Genomic DNA, 22,793 nt, shown 5'->3' with positions numbered 1-22,793 from the left:
GGAGGGGGGAGGGTGGAGGATGGGAAAGGCAGCGGAGCACAACAGACACTAGGATGGCAATTTGTAAATCAATGGATGTGTAACTGATGTGATTCTGCAATCTGTGTATGGGGTGAAGGTGGGAGTTCATAACCCACTTGAATCAAAGTGTCGAATATGATATGTCAAGAAATTTGTAATGTTTTGAACAACCCACAATAAAAAATTAAAAAAAAAAAATGTTACCTGTGTCCTATATTTGATGTAAAGATTTATTATTACTGTTATTAATAATTAGACTCAATTACCAATTACTTACTTTAAAATATGGGCTTATGCTTTTTCTTAAAAACAATCTAAATGTCCAACTGAAAGTTTATGGAACCATATTTCCCCATGGCCTGATCCAGCCAACCACCCCATGAACCTCAGACAGGCCCTTCCCTCCCTATACAAGCCCTGGTAGGCATTTCAGCCATTAGTCATTATACACTATTATCAAGAAAAGTAAGAAAAAGAAGAAAAAAAAAAAAACACTCAGAATCTCACAAATTCTGTTTTATCTTCTCCAAGAATCATGACTTCAGACCAGAAAGGAGAGTTTTAAGATGGTTCAGTGGGAAATAAATGTGAGAAGATAAGTACGTAGCTCCTTAATACATCTTAAACCTCTTAATCCAGGAAAGCATTACATCCCAGATACTGAGAGAACTTTTAGATAAAATGAAAAATTTATGAGAAGACTGAGATAAAGTTAAAAGTTATCAATATTTTTTAAATAAAATATGGAGGCAGATTCTTCCAACTTGATGTTATACTTTAGAAAGAAACTTAACAAAACAGATATTCAAGATGATAAAAGCAAAAACTGCTTAACAAAGAAAAATATTTATCAAAAGAAGAAAACTGGAAGAAAATGGAAAACTTGTACCTAGAGAAGAGCTGGTCTAAAATGAACATTAGAATGAACACAATAATTGTCTTGAATATGGAAATGGTTCCCTATAGAAAGTAGATTAGGTTTAACTTGGGTAGATATGGGGATGTGCAACCAAGGCCAGTATATCCAAAGCTGAAATCAGGTTTAAGCTGAACATGAGGAAAAACTTTATAACTATTATACACGGACCTATCTGTGCTAGATGATTCTTGACAGAGAAAGTAACAGGGACAAAGACCATGTGTTCAGTGTGCTGCAGAGAAGGCAGAAGTACAGAGAAAAGGTCAATGATCTAAGATACCATCCAAATGATGCTCTGATAAGTACAGAACAATAATACACAGTATCATGTCCGATTCCATTTACCTGTCCACTGCTAACCATACTCCTAGAGGGAAGGCCAAAAAACCCTGTTCTTTATCTCTTAAGAATCAGATCACCAAATTTATATTTATTTTATATTGCCTCTTCTACATTTGATGGAAGGTTTTGCAAACATTTTTTTAAAAAATCTTTTTTTTTTAAATTTTGTAGTTGTAGATGGATAGAATTCCTTTATTTTGTTGATTTTGATGTGGTGCTGAGGATTGAACCCAGTGCCTCACACATACTAGGCAAGTGCTCTGCCACTAAACTACAGCCCCAGTCCCAAAAGATCTTATTTTAAATAGACTTAAAATTGCACATATTGATGGAATAAACATGATGTTTTGAAACTTAAATACACTGTGGCTTGGCTAAATGGAGCCAATTAATGATAGATACATACATACATGTGTACACACAAACACATACACATATACTACATTTTTATGATATAAACACAGGCTCACAGAGTGGTGGTCATGCACAGCTATATAAAATCACCAATATAGCAATCAGTAATTTACTATCAACACAAGGAATGAGTTTGGGTTTTTTTTGGGGGGGGGGGTCTTACTTTGTTGCCTGTGAAGTGAATGAAAGAGTAAATGAGATGATTAAATAATATCCTGTAATGCATTCTGCTGTCATACATAGCAAATTAGAATACAAAAATAATGTCCTGTAAAATATAACAACATCATAAATAAAATTCATATAGTCAATTTTTACAAAGTCTACCTTTTCTAGGACATTATGTCAGCTTCTCGGGTCACCACTCTTGGATGCCCCTCTTTATACTCCCCTTAGCCCAACACATTATCTATCCCCACTACTTCTCCTAGTCTCTCCACACTCCTTGGGAATATGCTTATTCCAGGAAGATTTTCCTGACTCAGTAAGTCCCCCTGACCTATCAGTTCTTCCAATGCTTTTTCTCCCTTTTTTCATTCTATTAAAAACATCTTTTACTACTGTAGTGCCAACAATCCACCATGTAATTAAATATTTTGCTGTTTACAGACACAAACTGGGTCTCTTATTAAAAGCATTTACACTTTATCAGGTATATTTGAAACATTCTTTTAAGTATCTAATAGCAACAAAAGTTGGCACCTGCATAATGGTGATAGTTTATTATCATGACTGATATTAAATAGCTTATTGAGGAATAAAATAATGTTATTCAGCTCCATTGATAGTCACCAAGTAGCACTAAATGAATGAATTCATTGAAATAAATAAATTATTGTGGAGTATATTTTTAAGACACTGAGTAAAAAAACCTTGAGGATAAGAAACCAGTTCTCATATAAGGGAGGTTTTCAGGTGTGATACTGTTTTGACTAGTGATCTAGAGTAAAACATTGAGAACAGACTTAATCTTCATGTAGCCTCTGTCAAGTCACAAACTTTTGGAAATAGAGAAGAGAACATAAATATACAATCACAGCCACACATTTGGAAAGCACTTTGAAAGACAATTAACTTCAGCTGAGAAAACCATACCTAAGAAATTATATGACAGTCATAGTCAGAAATGTATATTTAAAAGAGAAAGAAAAGCAAAATAATACCCTTTGTAAAGCCAGTTACATTACTTCAGAAAGAATATCGACTACAGTTCTGTTTTTGATAGCTATTATAAACTTATTCAGGTTTCATTGGCAGGTATCATATTAGTCAATGCTACATTCTTTCTTTGTTTTCTATAAAATCTGTCATTGGAGAAGAATATACCTTTAAAGGAACAGTTATCATAGATTCTAACCAAGCTTCTGCTTAATAGGTTTTTATTACCAATAATATCTTATCATTCACTTCTCGAAATAAAAAAAAATACAAATATCCAACATATATACGGAAAAATGTCCAATGTTGTTAGCAATTAGGAAAATGAAAAACTACACTGAGATTTCACCTCACTCCAGTCAGACTGGCAGCCATTAAGAATATGAACAATAATAAATATTGGAAGGGATGTAGAGCAAAGGAACAAACATTAATATACTGTTGGTGGAATCGTACACTAGTACAACCACTTATGGAGGTTCCTCAAAGATTAGGTAGGAAAAAACTACCATACGACCCAGGTATTTATCCTAAAGAATTAAAGTAATTATACTATAGTGATATATGCATAGCTATGTTTATAGCAGCACAATTCACAATAGCCAAATAATGGAACCAGTCTAGGTGTCCATCGATGGATGAATGGATAAAGAAAATATGGTATCTATACACAGTGAAATTTTATTCAGTCACAAGGAAAAATAAAATTATGTCATTTGCAGGAAAATGAATAGAACTAGAAACCTTTATGTTAAGACCATTATGTCAAGCAAAATAAGCCAAACATATATTTTCTCTCACATGTGGAAGCTAGAGAGGAAGAAAAAAAAGAGAGGGTTGGGGGGATCTCATGAAAATCTAAGAGAAATCAGTAGGGCTGGGGAAACAGACTAGGGGAGGAAGAAGAGGGAAGGGGAAATACTGGGGAATGATATTGGCCAAATTACACTGTTACATTTGTGTACATGTACCTATATATAACAACAAATCCCACCATTATGTACAACTATAATGCACTAATAAAAACATGGAAATAATATCTTGTCAGTAAGTAACCCATTTATTCTCAACTTCAAATCACAATTCAACCATCAGTTCCTTAGGGAAGATAAATGCCAGTAATGCTACTTTCTACATAAGGAAATTTCTGTTCCCTTACACACTAGGGCTATCATAAAATTTATTACTTACCAGATCAATGTTTTTTTCTACCAGTTGAATAGCACTGAATTCTACTAAACCATGTTTTGGGGCTGTACTTTTTTTTCTGTGTTCTATGGGCGTGTAATACCAGGGTGCACTCTTTTTTTCTACAAATTTTCATATGGCAAACAGAAGAGAAGAATAGACAATAAGATAGAATATAAAAATCTAACATCTACAAAGAACTACCACAGACCCACAACACAATCTAGTTTCCTTCACAAAGCAAGCATCTTGACCTGCTATATACATAATTTCCAGGTTCATATCCATTCACTCTCACTGAAGCAAGAATAGTGTGTCTACATAATTGTGAAGAGCAAGAATTCTCAGATCAGGCAGGCCAGTTTCAATGCCTGACTCCACTTCACTAAATGACCAGTGACAGTCAAGGAGCTTCACTTTCATGAGCCTCATTTTCCATACTGATAAACAGGGATAGCATGGATAAAGCATGGTTGTTTTAAGTATTAAATGAGATAAGGCATGTTAGCACTTTGCCAGGCACATAATAACACTATAAATTTTGGACTATCAATATCACTATTCTTAGTCATATTATTAGCAATATTATTATTGATTCCTATCTTCCTTCAGATTTATTGTATACAAGTAGGCCTATAGAGTGTCCACTCATCATTTAATTAATCACTTGTGTTTCCATAATGTTTTCATCATTATGGAAAATATATATATATATATACATACTCCCAGAAAGTGACGAGTTCCTAGAAGTAAAGTCCAAGTAACACAATGCATTTTTTTTCTCTTCTTGCCATACTGACTCTAAATAAAAGCTTTACTCATTATGCTTCTATTCCATCTGAACTCATGGAGATTAATAGCAAAATCCATACCAATGAATGCCTCTTGTATTTGCACAGATACCCAAATGAAGGCTTTGCCTGTTTCCTATTTTCTATAGCTGAAGATAATGGGTTCACATCTTGGTGGGTGCAAAGCCAAAAAAAGCACAACTAGGAGATGAAAGAGTGAAGAAAGATGTATTACCTACAGCAGGTAGGGATAGCACTGGGATTATTTCCAAAGTAATCCCCTTTCAGAGGAATGGAAGCATGGAGAATTTTATTTAGGAAGCTTACACATAAGCATGTAGGAAAGCACTCGATGGGTAGACACATTCCTAAGCTGCTCAGTTTAAGATACACATTTCTTAGCCTGCTCAGTTTAAGGTCACGGTTCAAGAAGGAAAGATGGCACAGGTATTTCTGGGTACGCTCAGCTCATAGAGCACACATTCACAAAGGTTAGGATGGTAGACATAAATGCTTCTGGACATGCTCTTATGAGTAAAATTTACTCTAGGTCACTTAAAAGAATGAGTCAGAGTAGCTGGTGACCTTGATGAGTTGTCTACAAGCTCTTCCAAAGAGTCTTTGCTGAAACAACAACACGCTGAAAGTGTGTTAATGCAAGAAATTTATCCCTGAAGTTACTTGCCTTATTTAGCAGCTAGCTCTTTTACCTGTAGAGGTTTTATCAATATATTACTGAATAAGTTCATTAGCTTAAGGAAGGAATAGTTTCAGGGTTGGGTTTTTTTTTTTTAGTTATAGATGGACACAATATCTTCATTTTACTTATTTATTTTTATGTGATGCTGAGGATCAAACCCAATGCCTCATACATGTGAGGCAAGCACTCTACCACCAAGCTACAACCCCAGCCCCCAAGTTCAATATCAGATAGCTAGGAAACTTTTCCTCCTCTTCAGATTTGAGGAGAATTACAGATGAGTTTTCTCTTCCACCACCAGTACAAGGCAGTTTACTTGATAAGGACAACTTGCTAACTGAATGGTGTGGAAACACTGAAATTACTTCCCAAACCAAACAACTGAAGTAGTTGAAAGCTACCCAGAGGTGTGCAGTTTACACTTACAAATGTGCTTTAACTCACTTTATTTTATGAGCAAGCACCATTTTAGTGACATTTTAGCCTGTCTTTTACATCAAGTCTGAGCAAACAAAACTAAGTTTACATCCAGGAAACTAAAAAGCCCCTTTTTTATTTTATAAGAAAAGAATTGCAGATAGACAGATTTTTTTTAGCCAAATTAAAAATAAGCCTATTGTTACTGAAAAAAGGAAAACCAAATTTTCAACTAGAAAATATAAGAGCCTATCTCAGTGACATCACATGATGCCAAATGATCTTTAAAAAGACAGTTATGGCCTGATTCGGTCATTCTTTGGCCCCATTTCCTTTTCATGCCCCGGAATCTCTAATGATATAAAAGAGCCTCAATCACTTTTGTGGAGGAAAGCTCAACTCTGGCCTTCTGTTTCCTCTTCTACTAAAATCCAGGAATACAACATACCAAGTTTTTTTCCCCCGATAATGGCACATAAATTGTGGCCATATATAGTATGTTACAAAGAACCTCATGGGCATATGAACATTGTCCCTTGCTATCCTTATTGAAATTTTAAGTTAAATCAAGAGATAACATATAACTGAAATGATTTTTCATTATTGTTCAAATTCTACGTCTCACATTCAAAGGAGTCTGTGGAGAGAGAGTGATAAAATTGGGTCTTTAGTATTCTCAGAGCTCCTGGCAAATAATTGTGGAGGCAAATCCTGAGGACTCTGTCTTCTATGGCTGACTGTAGACAAGTTGTCCTTGACTCTTAGGTCCCATACAGATGAGTTGAAGATAGACATACTTTGAGCTGGAAACTTTTTGAAATCCAATCATGAGCATCTCAGAAAAAAGTAACCATGAGTTACTATTGCCTAAAGTGCTTTAAAATATGTTTTCCAGTAAACCTTCTTCCACTTTACTATATGGCTAACACAATAAAAAATATATATACAGCCTCAAAATACAATGTATTACTAGGAACCAAATCCAGTCAGCTAGTTCCTATATGATGCATACAAATCAATCACTTGACACAAAAAGATTATATTCCCACTTAACACAGAATCACACTGCTCTGTTGACATTTGCTTGTATCCATTGATGGTGCTTTTAACGCTTCATTTAAGTGTCAAACTAGGTGACAGGCATTAAGCCTGGAGACTATTTAGCATAGGGCTCAAGATCCAAGAACATTTTCTACAATTGTTTACCTTCTATACACTCACCCTTAGAAAATAAAATGAATTAATTAAATAAAATAAATAGATATTCTTTCCCAGCTCTAAGCCATGCACAGCTGTGAGCACCACAGAGGTACTTGAATGAAGTCAGAAAGATATGCACAGTCATGCTGTTCAAAATATTATTTTACGTGTGGAACAACACTGTCATAAGATGTTTGGAAGCCAAGTAAAATCACAGAAGTACAGGATTTGTAGCAGCCTGTTTTGGCTGAAGGGAAATGAGACTGAGTTCTCCCATGAAGCCAGCAACAGGATACTTCCCAGTGTTAGAAAGAGCCTTTTGGATGGAGGGATAAAGACAGAGAAGAAAAGGCAAAGAAGTGGAGATCAAAGCTATCTCCCTGTACACTGTAATCTTTTTTTTTTTTTTTTTTCTTCCTCTTCAACAGCAAGATTGAAGGAAAGGGCTAAAAAGTGGAGGGAGCAGGGGAAAGGAAACCATGCTAATCCAGAATTGTAAAGAAGGGAGGTGGTCTTTTGATCTCCACAGGATGGCAACTTTATTGGCTATGCATAAGCAGTTTCCAACCAGCTGATCAACCAGGTATTAATGCTCAACCCTTCCATGATCAGTAACCATGAAGTGAGTCATCTGTGAACAGCAATCAAGCAGAAGGCTCATCTAAGACTAAATGACCACCAGCTCATACCTAACCCAGAGGGTAAGAGCAACCACAGGGGAAATGATTGTCTCTCTACAGGCTCTTCTCTGACAAGCACCAATTATTTGCCTTGGGACTTAGAGTGAAATCTTCCCTCAAGTGTGTATGAATGAGAATGGCATCCATTTTCCAAACACAACCTGGGATCTATGAACCTGCATCAGACAGTGTCGTAACAAGTAGTCTGTCTCCTCTTTGCAACAGGCCAGAAAAATGCAGACAGGACCAAAGCTAAATGTGAAATGGTCAGATTTAAAGAACTGACTGTCTTGCCTGATAACATACAAGTTTAAAGACCATTTTCTTAACGACAGGAAAACAATGGCTCCCTTCCAAACTTTTAACTGTTAGACCCATAGTCTTGTTTAGGCAGATTTTTTTGGACATATTTTAATATAAAAAGTGATTGAACCATAATCTTTTTCTAAATTTTTTATATCCCTTTTTCAAACTAGGAAAGGACAGGTGGTTACGAGATTTGGAGTCAGCCTGTTTCAAATCCCTGTTCATTCACATCTCCTAATTTCTTTATAATGTTTGCATAACCATAAAATAAGAATAATATCCTACTACTAATAGCACCTATGTCATAGGCTTCTCCCATGAGTGACAGTCATAGCTTCATGGCCTTAGTAGGGGACATCCCAAAGTTCCTTTTTTGTACACAAAGTTTGAACTAGATCTCAGTTTTGAATTATTTCTGTCTTTCATGTTATTTGTCTCCTCCAAGCAAATGTTACAACACAGAACTACTTGGTTTTTCACTCCTCTGTCTATAGAGGCAAGTCAATATTCTAAAATCTTATTAAATATAGCTTTAAATTTTTTTCTACACTACATTAGAAATTTAAACATGTTTCAAATTGGTTTTTGTTTTATAAAATGCAAAATGTTTAGTTCTTTATAGGGTTGAAATATAGAGTACATACACTGATATCATATTTTCAGAAATCCACATTTCCAATTTGCTTCTTTTGCTGTGTATGGTCAGAGGGTACACTTAGATGACATAGATCAGGCTGAAACTTTCATGGAATTGAACTCAGGGCCTGGCACATGGAAGGCAATCATTCTACCACTGACTTATATTCTAACATCCCCTGCCTACAAATATTTTAAAGTTAGCTTAACTGTGGATCTGTTTCTCTTATACTTCTCTTATGCTCTTCTCTTCCATTTGCCTTTCTTGTTCCCAAATTTCTTTTCTTTTTTTTATTTTTTTTATTTTTTTGAGAGAGAGCGAGAGAGTTTTTTTAGTATTTTTTAGTTTTCGGTGGACACAACATCTTTTTGTATGTGGTGCTGAGGATCGAACCCAGGCCTCACGCATCCCAGGCAAGCCCCCCCAAATTTCTTATTTGCTCTATAGATTACCTTAGTCCTGATTTTAATTAAATGTCAACTTAAATCTATTATATTTTCCCATTAAAAAAATCAAGTTTGGAAGGCAGTTTATGCTTTTTATGTTAAGAATTAAACATTTTAAAAGGGTCAGAAGTTAACATAAGTATTACCTTATTAGCACATGAAGACAACCACTTATGATCTTCAGTAAAAGCTCTTATCCTAAATTTTCTTCCAATCTTATTTCTGTTGTACAGTTATTTTAATTATATACATATAATCTAGTAAGTGTAAAACTGAATAATAATAAGCAAACAACTGACATTGTTAGTTTGAAATTCAGTATTTTGTACCACTTTAACTCACAAGGGTTGTCATAGAAAAAAATCAAGAAAAAACTTCAGGTAAACTTCTGTTTTAAGACATTTTAACCATGCATATATTATGCATTAGAGGGCCTATTAACAGGAAATAGATATTTTTAAAAACATCACAGCATTCAGGTATGTGTATTTAAAAGCCAATAAGATTATAAAGAAACTAAAGAGCACTTGTTGGAATTACCCAAGAATTATGCCAGAAACAGAAAAAGGGGAAGTAGGGTAGGGGATGGGGTGGAGAAACAGAATGAGAGAGACAAACCTGAGTCCTAGAAAGTGCCAGGAATAATAAAACTTACTCTAAAAAAAGTCCCTCATCTTAATAAGAAAAACCAGTCCCCCAAAACAAAAAACAAAGACCATTAGAGAACTGTCACTTTATTTCAAATTCAGATCTCATCCTAAGTTTGACCTGAAATTCAATCACTTTTTCACTTAAAAGCAGGTTTTAACAAATGGATTTGAGAAGAGGAAGTCTATGCAGGAAGAATGTGGGGAATCAGTTACAGACAGAACATAGAATTTTTTCAGGGCTACTCCCTCTGCTCCCCATCCCTACCCCTCACCAAAAGTCTAGCTATACAAAGAGAAGAACAGAGATATACAAACTAATTGGATAGACTCATCTTTAAAAATGAATTTCAAAAGAAATTCCCACCTTTCTCAAATTTTATTTCACAGAATTAAAAAGCTTTATATTATAGCATTAAGTTAAAAAATAAAGGGCCACAAAATGCAAACACTCTCAAACTTAACACTGAATGTTAAGTATGCCATCAACACACCAAAATGGAGATTATAATTTGTTTGAAGAAAACTACAGGACTTTTAAAAATTGGCAGCCAGTTAAAAAGAAAGAAAGAAAAAGAACTGACAACCAATAGATGCTTTTACAGGTTAAATCTTGTTGAAGGTGCCTTAGCCCCTCAGTACACTTTGATTTATTTAAGCTCACCACATTTCTCTTAAATACACTCCATTAACAAGAGATAGACTGTGATCTTAGGCTTGAGGCAAGACATGAAACACAATCTTTCAAGAACTTCATTCATTCTCTGACCAGGTGTCTTGAGCACACCCAAGTTACCAGTTACTTATCTGAGTTCTGTGAAGTTTTATTCAAATCAATAGCATTGCTCTACAATAGCAGGCTGTCACTGAATCACCCTAGCAGCCCAATGATTTGACTGACCCTTCCAAGTTCAGATATACAACAGGAGTGAAAGTTATCAGAGAAATGATAAAAAACCTTCAGGTTAAGTATGAGGAAGCAACTCAAAGATACCTCTTGCCTGGAACATGGCAAACAAAGTAGATAAAAACAAAGTAGGTTTAAAAGATCACCAATGGCTAAAATGGGAAATAAGAGAAAAATGAATCAAGATATCAATTTAAGATTCTAAATATGTCATGCATCTATTCAAATAATAATCCTCAGATATTATATACTAACAAATTATTAAATCTGATAGGACAGTCCACCCCCCATATATTTCTTCAGTAAAGACAGAATCTGCACATTGACATGACCAGCTTTCCATATCCTGTTGGTGAGACCCTATCTTTAATCTACAGCCATGATAAAATGTCCCAACATATACAAACTGAGCTCAAACGGTGACTAATGACCATTAATCCCCCTATCTTCAGTAATCTGCCCCTCCAGTCATTTATCACTCTGACACTTCACTTTACACACGTGAATAAACTTTAACTGAGAAGGTGAATCAACAAAAATCTCAAAGGTATCTGAAGCTGTAAATTAAACTAGGGGGAGACAGCGCAAAGAGAGACAAATAGAGAGATCAGATCTTAATGTTTTTGATTTGCATCCATGACTGGGGGTAGGGGGGAAGAAGCTATTCAATCACTCAGTTATGCAAACCAAGGGAAAAGCTGCCTAACAGAAAGGAGAAGCTGAGGTGGGGAGAGGTGGCCCCAAAGAGTTAGTTTAATCTACTGATCCATCCACTGTGACTGACATATATGAGATATGAGACTGACCCTTCAGTTTCTGTTTTCTTTAAAGGAATAATAATTAATGAATTTCTTATTTACTTCAAATGTTCCTAGTAACTTTCAGCCAGGAAGTACATCCAATGGATTTCAATTATTTTAGCAGTTTATCTGCCATAGGTTAGCTGATGTAGTTTTTTTTCTTTTCATATTCCATTAATTACTTGGCGTCAGTAAAATCCTTGCTCAAAACATAATGGATCACCATAAACCAAAAAGGCTCAAATTAACATTCAAAACGATTTCATAATTACGCAAATTGAGTGACTCTAACCTATAGGCCCTGATGCAACTTGAAGCTCAGCATGGACTATAAAAATTCCCTGAGGTACAGTGTGTGTGTGTGTGTGTGTGTGTGTGTGTGTGTGTGTTAAGGCCTGAAATTGGATCCATGATTGAAACCAGAATCTACCTAAAGGAAAGAAACAAAAGTTGAGTCGTGGCTCGGTTCACCCATAGTAAAAAAGTTTCTTAGGAACTACAAGAAAACTATTTCCTAGTGTACTCTTGCCAGAAGGTTCCTGTAGCAGCATCTTTCCAAAACTTCATATGGAGTTTCAGTACGATTTAATTAATCCTAAAAATCCCAATTCTGTTTTCCCTCGCCAAAGAGAATTCCCAGGCAACTAACAGTTCCCTTTCAGATATGTGCAATCGCCTGTTTTTATAAACTCAGTCAGGCAGTGGCTGGTTTATATCCTATCATAAGAAGGAGTTATTTCCTGAAGTTTCTTCAGAATCGAATTTAATTACAGACTTTGGTTACATAAAACAACTACTAATAACCCCTTGTGCTTTGAAGAGGAGGGGCGGATTGGAGGACCAGGTTCTGGAATCCTGGCGAGTCTGTGGGTCACAAATCCCAGCCCATCTACCTCTCATCCGCCGCTCCGCTCCGGGAACCAGCCGGTGGATGATACTCATTTGCATTGGTCCTGGGGGCCCAAGCTCACCGCCAACCGCTGCCTCCTCCCACCCTAGTGCTGAGACCTAGCTTTTGCCCAGAGTAGGGCGTGCCCTGAACTTGGTGAAAGGCCGAGGTCTGCGAGGAGGTTTGGGGGGAGTTTGGGGGATGGGGGGAAAGAGACAAACCTCAAACCCTAACTAGGAGCCTTTTCGCCTAAAAGTTGTGCAGTGATCCAGCCCCATCCGACCTTAGAAGGGAGAGGTAACCAAAATGCTGTTCGCGGTTTGATTCTGAAAAGTGGAGAGGGGTCGAGCAAGGGAGATCAAGGGTGAAGAAAAGACGCGGATTACCTGAACAGAGACATATTAATCCAAAGAGGTAAAAGTGAGCAGGCTCCGCGATCATTGTCCTCGGGTGGATCCTGCATACAATCTCATGCCAAGAGAATGGAGTAGAAACGGGGTTCCCAAATTTATGAAGCCACACAACCACACAAACCTACACAAAGGCTTAATATAAGCAACGTGGGTCAATCCGCCAGGAGTTTTCAGGGCAATTACTTGTCGACCCTTCCAGACGATTGTCAATATCTCAAGAGCCCTCTGCAAAGGAAGAATTCCTAGGCTTGTCTTCTCCGGCCCCCGGGTTTCCGAAGAGGCTCAGCCACTTCCAAGGACCATCCAAACCGAACAACAAAGAGCCGAAGCAGAGGATCAGTTGTGCCGTTTCCTGCCTCCACGGTCTTACTGAGCCTCCCTGCGTGCGCCCCCACAACGTGTGCCCGAGCGCCGCTGAGAGGGCAGGCGCGGGGCGGCAAAGTTGGGGTGTGAGACCGGATTAAGGAGAGCCAAAAAGTGTTTCTCCGTGTACAGGCGAGCCAAGCCAGCAGCTGGCCACCCGCGCAGGCGGCGATGGCAGTCAAGATAGCGGCTGCAGCTCCGGAGCACCGGCTCGGGGTGCCGGGGGTGTGCCTGGGTGACTCCGCGCGCAGGAGGCGAGCGAGGGGGCGGTACGGCGACAGCGACTGCCTGGGCGGGCCCTTGTTCCCATCACTTGGGGGATGAGGAGGGCACTGGGGACAGCAACAGGACCACGGACACACGCACGCCTTCCGGGCGTCCCCAGCTCCGTGCAGCGCCCAACATCGCCTCTGGTCCTTCTATTGGGGTGCGCGCTCACGGCACCCCAAACTCTGCTGGAGCCCAAACTTCCTGGGGGGTGGCTGCTCACACCCCTGGCTCTTGGAAGCTGCAGATAGGCAGCTCTTGGACCCCCCCCCCCCAGGGGGGGTAGNNNNTTGGACCCCCCCCCCCAGGGGTGGTAGAGAGGGGCCAGGAGGATGCTGCTGCGGGTGGAAGCGACTGCCGCCGAGGCTCGCCCGATCTCTGCCGAGATCAGCAGCGTCTGAAGTTTCTGCTCTCACGCAGCCTCCTCTCAGGCTCAATGCTTGTGGGTTTCCCCCACTGTCCCCGCGGCTCCCAGTTTCCTCCCTCTCCAACCGGCCCGAGAATACTTAAAGGGGCCGTACGGTCCTCTCCATGCCTCACTTTATGCTCTCCACTCATCGGCCCGGCAAGTTCTGCTTGTTAATATTTCCATTCACAAGCCAGGGGCGTCCGACTGCGCCCTCAGGTGAGAATCCAACTGCTCAGGAGCAGAAATCCAAGTGAAAGAGAACTTGTCTAGTTTCTCGTGCCATCCCTATCTCCCCTGCACCTTTCTCCAAATGGAACCTCCCAGCCAAAGACTTCAAAAATCCTCCAGGTCCAGTTTAACCTCTTCCTTACCACTTCCAGGACTGGAATAAACTCTCAGATGACTCCACCCCCAGGCCTCCCTATCTCCCCCTTCCCACTTTTTTCTTTCATTTTATTTTTTAAATCAAATTTGAGCAAGGAACCATGAAGACAGGAAGTAGACAGAGGATGGAGTTTATCACTAGACGGGCTTCCAATACAATTCCCTTGCATAGTTTGAAGTTAAGGGTCATGTAATAAAAGACTATCCACTTGGAGGGGCTGAGGGGCTGAGGTAGGGCCATGGGGTCCTTTGGGTGTTTTATTCCAGAGCCTCTCCTTCAACTTCATAATCTCTACATACAAGAAATTAACAACGAGGAAGCAATTAACCAAGGGGGACCAATTGGGGATGGGGGTGGGGGTTGATCCTTTATTAGTCCAGCTAAAAGATGGGAAATAAAACTAAAAGAATTTAAACTCGTGGTATGTGCTCTTATGACAAGCGGCTCAGCATTTTTGAACCAAGACATGTGGGTTTCACAGCCAATTCAGCGCCCCTGGAATTCCAACCTGCCAGTTACTAGCTCTATGTCCATGCCAGGTCTGTTTTCTCCTCTAAAAACAGAGACTATAAAGATACTTCATGGTATTAAACCCTACTAAAGAAAAGCAAACCTGGCACAACTCATGGGCTTTTGTTCATTCATTCATTCATTCCTCCTCCTATTAAATAACACTCTATGGAAAATACCTAACACATGTTGAGTGTTTGGTCATCCGTAGATATTTGTACTTAGAGCATTCTTATTAACAAATTGTTATCTACAAAGATATGTACAATAACTGTAAAATGACTGTTCAGTATCTAGCAGGATATTTAAGAAGCTGCTTTCATAGTTGCCTCTGGAGGGAATAATTCCACAATGAATGGGCAGGAGAGAAGGATTTTATCTTTTCTGTGTACTGTTGTGTTCTTCAATTTTTTTTTCCTGACAAAGTGAGTTTGTAAATTATGTAATAAAAAATAAAATTTTTAAAGTAAGCTGGTTGTTCATTTTGGTTGCAGCTGGTTCAACCAATGACCTCACAGCGACATTCTGTGGAAAGAAATTCTGGTTAACAGCACCTATCTTTGAAAGTGAAAGATAGTTTAATCCTGAGAAAGCTGACTGAAAATTCAGTAAACAGGCTGGAGATAAGAATTCAAAGACTCCAACCAGAATCTTTTCAGCAATAAAAACAAGAATGTGCAGTAAATACTGAAAAACGGACATTGATTTGGCCTTTGTGAAAGAATATTTAGTGAGAAACATAGAATATAACTTTTCTTGGTATAAAATGTGCTTTTAAGATAAGCTTAACTAGTAATAAAAAAAAATAAATAAGCTAAAATATGGTGACAGAAAGGGCAAGACAGAGAAAATCCCTCAAATCCTCATATCACTTAAGTGCATTTTAAATAAAGGTATTGAACTTCTAGTCAGTAGAGGATGTGTACATTTATTTTTCTTTTCTTTTTTATGGTATGGGAATCAAACCCAGAGCCTCAGGTATGTTAACCCCATGCACTACCACTGAGCTACACTTCCAGTTCAAAGATATATACTTTTAATATTCAGTGAAATATTTATACAAATACCTATTGCATTGTTCCCCTAAGTGGATCTCCTGGTCTCTGGCAGTTTGCTAAGTAGATCTCTCAAGATCTTTTTCACCATTTCTAATATTACCATTGAATGGACATAATATTAGAACTGTGTTTATTTCTCAATTCAGAAAGCAATGTGCACCCAACTCATCTATTCTACCCATACAGATATTATCCAGGAAAGTCAGCAGTCAATATCTTCCAGCATTCTGGAAGATATTATGGCCAGTCCCTGATGAGAACCAGCATCATCAGTTTACTTATGTTGGCCTTTTCTTCTTCTCCCACTTTGTCCAAAGGGTATGTTGTTCTGTCAGTTTTTATCAGTAAAGCTGTCATCTAAAGATAAAAATTTGTATTCCAAAGGTATTAGGAACCTATAACAAGTGAAAGTCAATGAACCTGAGAATATTCTTAACTACATCCTTTCACTCTGTCATTCACCCTTACTCATGCAAATAAACACTAAGTAAACAACATCTATGCTCAAGTAAAGGATACCAATAATGCAAGATGAAACTATTATCCTATTTTCCAGGCTCTGAGAGCTCTTATTATGGGAAGGTACACAAAGAATAGAAGAGACTCCATAATGAATTTTGTCTGAAATAAAAACAAAGTATCATTGGGGTGAAATGACAGTTGACACGTTTCTGGGGATGGATTGATCATAGCAACTTCTTCCCTTTCCACTTTTGAGCCTGAACATTAAATTACCTAGAAGGATGCACAAAATGCTCGATGTATCTATATGAATGTGTATGCAACTGTAAATATGTACACATGGATAGGAAACACACAACTTATCTTCAAGCAACTGAGGTTGTACAATGGACCTCTGACTTGTTCCTTCCTGGTTAGGAGACACAGCAAGTAAGGAGAAAGTGTCTTAATTTGCACTCAGTAATTCTATTCTGATCACTATGCTCAGAATGAATGATGGGTCTTGAAATTCCATTTAGAGGATTCTCATCTCATTTGAAGCCTATAAAATTCAGGATCCCTAAAAGGTCTCTTTGAGAAGCTTGAAGAAACCCTCAAAATAATACATTCTAGTAGTTCCATGAAAGGCTTTTTGACAAAATTCTAAAGCAACAGTGATCTGCTGGGTTGCTCTGATCTGAGTTTATCTTTCATAGGAGTAGCTGCAGGAACTCAGGAAATAACAAAGCTCCCAGAGCCTCTCCAGGGATCCCAGATAGCACTTACTCAGATCAGGAGAAGCGGAGTAGAGTTCCTAAGGAAACTACAAACCAGAACATCTGCTGCCTTTCCTTCTTAGCATGAGGCCTTAGAATCAAACAGAGCCTGGGATGCAAGCCACAAGTTCCAGCAGATCTGGTGAGCAGATCTGGCAAGAAGTACACATCAAGGCTGTGCTGAATACTCCAAGATACCATCCCTCAGGGTACAACAGCTAGTTTAGCAATTTTTACACGAAATTGCTGAATAACCTGTTTAATCCTTGGTATCTAAATTGAAGGCCTAAAATGAACATGTGAATGTTTTCTCAAATTTGGAAATAGAAGCCCCATGTCAGAGAGTAACCTACAGTAGCCCTGGTCATAAGGAGAAAACTCATACTGGAGGGAGACGGAACATCTACTGTCCTTCAAGAAACCAAGCCTATTTAGTTTCTTTTATATGTATGCAGGGCACATTTTAACAGACTTATTTTTATTTGCTTCTCTGTCCTTTAGAAGAGATAATTATGTGCCCCAAACCAGAAACCACTGAGAGAGAAAAAAGATTCCCTGGGTTATACATCTTCATTTAAAGACTTAAGTCACTATAAACAGGACCATGTCTTCAACCCAGAATTTTTTCCCCCCAGTACTAGGAATTGAACCCAGGGGCACTTAACCACTGAACCACATCTCCAGCACTTTTATTTTGTTGTTGTTATTGTTTATTTTGAGACAGGCTCTCACTAAGTTGCTTAAGGCCTTGCTAAATTGCTGAGACTACTTTTAAACTTGTGACCCTCCTGCCTCAGCCTCCCAAGCTGCTGGGATGGCAGGCCCTTGTCACCATGCCTGGCTTCAATACAGAATTTTAAGGGTTGGGATAGAACCACACTGGTCCCATTTGATCATGTACTCCAGTCTTGCTAAAGTTCTCTAAGGCTTTATTTAAAAATGGAACCATGACACACTTAAGTTGGCTGTGGAATAACTATGACTGTGCTTGCCTTTTAGCACCACAGCATCTTGGAGACATTGTAGAAAATCTAATACTAGGCTATTTATACTGGCTAAACTCTTTATAGACCCTGGGACCTTAAGTAAGAGCAACAATGGGTCTCACTAGAACTTACACCTTTCATGTTAACAGATGGTTAGCTTTTGAAGATAAAAAAAGAGGACACATGGAAGTAGCGTTAATTGAGGCACTGTTTGGAGCCCTTTACAAACATTATCTGATCTAATTCTCACCATGATCTTGTGAGTGCTATCATTATCCCAATTTAGAGATGAGGTTAGGAGAGTAAATAATTAACTTGAATTTCAACTGCCCAGAAGCCATAGAGCTTATATTTGAACCCAGCTTGTTTTGAAACAAAGCGAATGGGAAGGAAAAAAAAAAAAAGAGCTACCATGGAAGAAGGAAAAGCTTGGGATACTTCAGATTCAATACATTTAAGGAACCCGCAAAGGCTTTAATATGCAAATGAGCATCATGAGTCCCCAAGGAAGGATACTTTTGAGCAACTTGCCTCTTCAGTAAACATTGCTGTCTGTAGCATGTTATTCTTGTTTATCTCTAATGCCCCACACCTGAACATTAAGAGCTTCCACTTTCCGAACTAAACTGCAGATGGTAGTTACTTGGCAGGAAACTTCTTTGTGTTGAAATGAGCAACACAATATTCCTTACTGAGAAGAGACGGTAAATTGAAGTTACTGTATTTCTAAATCATTCTTCATAAAGCTGTGGAAGGGATCCTGTTAAATCCTGAGTCAGACCTTGTCTTTCCTCTACTCAAAACCCTCCAGTAGTTTCCATTTCAAGTTAAAGTACATGTTTTTCCAGAAGTTTAAAAGGCCTGACCTGAGCTGGTCCCCATCATTTCCTGACATCATCTCCTCCTACATTGATTTGCCCTTCATATCCCCAGTTCTACCACAGTCCTATCTCTGCTGTTCCTAGAGTCAATCAGACAACCATAGGCCTCAGGGGTGGTGCATTTTTCTATCTGCAATACTCACCTCCATACATCTGCAAATTCACACTCTCCTTTCGTTTAGATTTTTATAATAGTATCAAGACTTCTCAGAGATGCTTTTTCTGAACATCCTCTTTAACAGTACACAGTAGTTCTCATACCATTAAGTTTTTTTTGACTTTTCCTCCAGAGCACTAATCCCCATCTAAGGTAATACCTATTCCCTTCTTTATTTTTATTGGCTGCACCTCTCCTGCTAGAGTGCTGCATGAGCCCATATGTGGTTTACACATATTCTTAGTATTAGGAACAGTGCCTGACACCCATTAGGCACTCAAATGGTTACTGAATGTGTGATTGGATAATTCTTATTTCATTACTGATTAATGTATTTTCTGGAAAAATGCTTCTTTACTGGTCTTATTTCTGTAGTTCTTAAGTTTATTTTCCCCAACAAATTGTTCAGCCATTTATCTACCTCAACTGACAAAAACTAACAGAATACCACTCATGGAGCTGATGTCTCAGTGAACTTTGATGACTTCAAAATTAAAGTGTGGCTAAATAAGCACATGCTTATTTGGGTCAAATTATTTGGGAGCAAAGAGATTAGGACCACTGAATGAATTTAAAGAACACAACACTTAAGCCTTCAAAATTAACTTTTCAGCCTGGGATGATGGCACACACCTGTCATTTCAGCAGTTTAGGAGACTGAGGCAAGAGGATTGCAAGTTTCAAGCCAGCCTCAGCAACTTAGCGAGGCTCTAAGTAAATAACCAAGGCCCTGTCTTAAAATAAAAAGGGCTGGGGATGTTACTTAATGGTTAAACACCCCTGGGTTCAATCCCTGGTACCAAAAAAAATTATAAAATGAGGTACCAGAAGCCTAAAGAAACTGACTTTCTCCAGAAAACTTCTTTACTGAGTGCTTTACCCATAATCAGAACGCAGTCCTTTTAAATTATTAGGAAAGATTTCTTTTTACTAGAAAGTTATTCAGAAATTCCTTTTTATTCGGGGTGGGTTGGGCATTGTGGATTGAACACAGGGGCCCTTTACCATAAGCTACATCCCAAGTCCTTTTTGTTTTATTCAGAGACAGAATTTCTCTAAGTTGCTGAGGGCCTCATTAAGTTGCCAGTTGCAATTGTCCTGCCTCAGCCTCCAGAGTTGCTGGAATTACAGGCATGTGGCACTGTGTCATCAGTCAGAAATTCTTTATCAAAATTCTCTACTTTTAGTATACTAATATCATTAGACACAGCATAGTATAATACCTATTGTATTATACTGCATTATGCAGTGAATTTTAATATTTCTGACTCATTTCCAGGTATCTAGAAAGCAAGTTTAGGGTTAGTTTCCTGGTTTGTTTGTTTTTGGTATCTTCAGTTCCTAATAGAATAAAAAATATAACAGTCAACATTTGTATAGCATTACAAACTAGGGGTATTGTTCTAAGTACTTTACATATTCAAATTCTCATTTAATCCTCAAGGAATAAAAATTATTAGGTATGTTACTGTTGTTATTCCACTTTATACATGAGGAAGCAGAGAATATTCAGTTGCTCAGATTTGAACCTTGGCTCTCTGAATGCAGAGCATTGATTTTTACACTCACACTACACTGTGAGGTGTAAATAAAAGTTGTTGATTAGAGTCATGTTATTCTTACAGATTCCATTCTAACTGGAGAAAGCCATCAGTGTGTAGGCTTTGTTTTGCTTGTCTAAAGATGTTCTGTCATTTGGGAACTCGGCACAAGAAAGTGACTCTGAAGTATATGCACTTTGTATTTCTTCAATGTGGAAATTTAGAGTTTAAATCTTTTTTATTTTATACCCAAAAAAGCTTAAAGTGGCTTTATGTTTTTTTTAATTCTAATGAGATAGAATGAAAAAAAAACATAGTACAAGTGTATTAAGAAATTCAAATAATATTGAAAAACATCAAGATGCATATATATTTATATCTTATCAGAGGATTTTGCTGTCCTTTGGTTTCTTACTTCCCAATATATCTGGAACTAAGTGTATACTATTCTAATCATGAATTAAAATTTTCTTAAATTGGGATCATAGTTAACAGCTGCACAGCTGAAAAACATACTCTATAAGCTCACAATTTGAACACAAACTGACGATTTTGTAAGTAATTTACATTATGTGTAATTCTGCAGATGTGTTTTACAAAACTGTTTAATGTTTTTGGTTTTTCATTGCTTTTGAAAAATTCTTTTCGGGAAACGTTTACAGAACTGAGTGAGGTACATATGTTGGGATTTATGTCTTACCTCATATATTCGTTATGTTTAGTCCCACCTGCTCCTTTATTTATTCCGAATATTTTACCTAGACTTTTACAGTTTTTAATCAGCTCTTTAAAGAAGTATGTTAATTTGAAAAACATCTGGAAATGTATCATAGTTTTCTATTTGGGTTAGTAAACAAAAAATAAACTTAAATATTTAATGTCCTACCAGCTTTGGAAAAAGTATTCAAATTTGTCATAAATAACAACAACAATAATAAAGCATATGTTAAATTATAGTGTTATAGATCATTTAAGAGTTATTTATTTTACAGCCTATTAATATATCTTCTCTTATGGTGTATGGAAAAAATACGGACTTTGCATTTGGAAAGCTAAATTGGGGCTTTGGGATTTAATAGCTGCCTGGTGTGATTGAGAACTAAGATTCTAAATATGGAGGTGTTCATTCTTGTGGATAAATACTGAATCCACATCCTACAATTGTCGCTAAGAAACAAACTGCTGTTGAAAATTGACATGAAATGTAAACCTACTGTCTTAACAACAAGGATAATTATATATTTTCCCTAGAGTTTAATCACCCCTTCTCTAGTATCCTGGCCACATTCCAAAAGAAATCATCCAATTCCATTATTCTAACCAAAGTCTTTGTTGATTTGATCTAATCTCATCTTCTCAATTCCCTATCACTATACACTACTTTGAAGCTGCTTTAATACACCTAGATGATAGAATTTCACTGGTACAGTGCATATCTAATTTCATTTATGTATCATATGAGTATTTCTGAAACAAAGCAGATGCTTGTTGAAGTTAGTAAAACAACTTTATCACCAAAAGCATCATACAAAAGTTATTCTATTTATACAAAGTTTCCTAAGTCTTACTTTTTGCTTACAACCTTTTAACTACAAAATTAAAAATTGCTTCACTAATTTATCATGTCAATGTTTTGCAAAAATATCATTAAAGGTACATACTAGAAGTAATATGGTTTACATTCCTGTGTTTAGATGCTAATTGGTTCTAATTAGATTTTAATCATTTCTGTTCACAAAATAGGGGAAATATATCTGCGAACATTTGGAAAATACAAACAAAAGAAAAATTTACAGTAATTCTTTCAGACATAATCACACATGTAATCAACACTTTATTGTTTGTTCTACTTTTAAAATCCTGCATGTATAGAGCTTTCTTCTTCTAATGTGAAACAATACACTAAATACTGCTATGCAACATATTTTTACTCAATAATCTGTATGGTAAGAATTTTTTTAATGTCATAAAATATCCTTCATCACCATTATTAAAAGAGTGAAATAATTCCATTAAATGAATGCATTGAAATATATACAATACATCTCCAATTTCTAATTTAAGTTATTTTAATCCACACTAAGGTAAACAGGATCTGATTTTAAAAAGTCATATTAGGAATTTAATTGAAATTAAATTTTATT

General features: G+C 37.3%; 1 protein-coding gene and 1 long non-coding RNA gene across 2 annotated transcripts in view; both read right to left on the bottom strand.

The window, feature by feature from the left end:
• The window catches only part of LOC125616921, a 12,768-nt gene extending 11,954 nt beyond the window's left edge, over positions 1-814 (bottom strand). The window contains exon 1 of the long non-coding RNA XR_007347705.1: positions 226-814. This is a non-coding gene — a long non-coding RNA (uncharacterized LOC125616921). The remainder of the gene's footprint in view (positions 1-225) is intronic.
• The window catches only part of Robo1 (roundabout guidance receptor 1), a 1,050,317-nt gene that overhangs the window by 385,094 nt on the left and 642,430 nt on the right, over positions 1-22,793 (bottom strand). The gene's annotated exons all lie outside the window — the stretch shown is intronic.

The sequence above is a fragment of the Marmota marmota genome, unplaced genomic scaffold, assembly GCF_001458135.2.
Source record: "Marmota marmota marmota unplaced genomic scaffold, marMar, whole genome shotgun sequence".
Lineage (NCBI taxonomy): Eukaryota > Metazoa > Chordata > Mammalia > Rodentia > Sciuridae > Marmota > Marmota marmota.
This window is presented reverse-complemented; position numbering and strand designations above follow the sequence as displayed.